The sequence below is a fragment of the Schistocerca americana genome, chromosome 7 (assembly GCF_021461395.2).
Source record: "Schistocerca americana isolate TAMUIC-IGC-003095 chromosome 7, iqSchAmer2.1, whole genome shotgun sequence".
Classification (NCBI taxonomy): Eukaryota; Metazoa; Arthropoda; class Insecta; order Orthoptera; family Acrididae; genus Schistocerca; species Schistocerca americana.
This window is the reverse complement of record NC_060125.1, coordinates 577,820,780-577,822,626: the sequence shown is the minus strand read 5'-3', so window position 1 is coordinate 577,822,626 and position 1,847 is coordinate 577,820,780. Positions and strand designations below refer to the sequence as shown.

The 1,847-nt window shown below is 46.6% G+C and overlaps 1 pseudogene; it reads left to right on the top strand.

The window, feature by feature from the left end:
• The first annotated feature begins 210 nt into the window (after window positions 1-210).
• Window positions 211-327, top strand: LOC124623242 (annotated as a pseudogene).
• The last annotated feature ends 1,520 nt before the right edge of the window (window positions 328-1,847 follow it).

The following is a 1,847-nucleotide window of genomic DNA, read 5'->3' as shown; positions in this document are numbered from 1 at the left end:
CCCTAATGACCACTTTAGATTCAGCCAGCATTCCTTCTTCGACAGAAGACAAATACGTAATATGGTCTTTGTGGCTGGTACTGTAATGATGTTCCAGTGAACGTATTTCCACGTCATAATAGTCTGATTGTGTATAAATCAATTTCCAATACGCAATGAATGTTGGGGGTTCTCCATTTTTCATTTTTTTTTACAGGTGTGTAGACGGTGGGCAATGGCCTTGCCGCAGTGGATTCATCGGTTCCCGTGAGATCACCGAAGCTAAGCGCTGTTGGGCGTGGCAGGCACTTGGATGGGTGACCATCCAGGAGCCATGCGCTGTTGCCATTTTTCGGGCTGCACTCAGCCTCGTGATGCCAATTGAGGAACTACTCGACCGACTTCGGTCGTGAATACCGTCATAATGACCGGGAGAGCGGTGTGCTGACCTCACGCCCTTCCTATCCGCATCCTCCACTGAGGATGACACGGCGGTCGGATGGTCCCGGTAGGCCACTCGTGGCTAGAAGTCGGAGTGCTGCTGCTGTGTAGACTGTGACAGGCCGACTGTCTCGCTCTGGTTGCGTCCAGCTGTAGCTTCTCCCTGCTCCTGCTTACAGCTCCCACTCGCCGCAGCTCTCGGAGCGCTACGTACAAATGTGGCCAGAGCGCGTGCCGGTCTGATGACAGACATAGCAGAAACTTCACTCAGAGTAGCATACTCTCCTGTACAAGCCATAGCGGGTTTTGGTGCTTGAGTCTCTTTAGATGGGTGCGTCATTTACATTGGCTATTTCGGTCTGACGGAAAGAGTGTGGTAAATATCGGTGGCTATTTCAGCCTGTGAAATGTTCGTTACAGGCCTCAGGCGAAAAGCTGTACTTCTGGCTAAAGACCATCTCAGTGATTTTGGGAAGGAAAGAGCTGCATCACATCTGAATGTAAAATTATTAAAGTCAGGCCAAATTGTATGTCCAAAGATAACATGGAAGGCGACCATTTACAAAATATCACCGTTAACAGTCTATGCATTGTAGGCTTCCCTCAAATGTTTCTTGGTTTCTTCTCTTTTACTAAATGCACTTAGTAACACTCTTTCTATGGGAAGGTGGCCATTGAAGCTTGATTAACCCAGACGTAAACTCGTAGTTGTTAACTGCCAGAAATATCGTAAAATTTAAACTTTATATTAAACGTTGTATCATAGAGTGAGCTAAAGGGCGGTGATATTAGTTTTTTTGCTAAGCTAAAACAAATCTCTATATAAAAAAAGAAAAAAACCTGGCCAAGTGTGAGAAGGACTACTACCAAACCTATATTCTCCCATAACCCTTTCTTCTACTTCTTCCCCGACACCCTCAGTCCAATGCCCCATGACTATTATATTTGCAGCACCCTTTACGTGCTGAATTACCCGCTCAGTATCCTTATATACTTGCCCTACTGTTCATCTTTTGCTTGCGCCTCCGACTGAACTGATGTGTTCGATGTTGGTTTTCTGTCGATTTTGGTGAGAACAACCCTGTCGCTAAACTGTTCACAGTAACTCACCCTCTGCCCTACCTTCCTGTTCATAGACGTTACGTGTCTTTAATGGATTGTTTCCGGTGCCTTCTGCACCCTAATGTCGTTGGTCATTGCTGAGTCTTTCGCCTGTTAGGGGCTGATTCCCACCTCAAGAGCAAGAGAGTACCCTGAACCTCTGTCCGCTCCTCTGCCCTCTTTGAGGAGGTGGTTTACAAAGCGAAGATTACTTCGGCCGCCGTTTGCTGATGATTTTTATTCAGAACTTAAGTACTTGTGACGTTCGAACTCGGGACCGAGGGTGATTTGATCACTAGTTAAAGACGCTACCTCTAGACCATGCT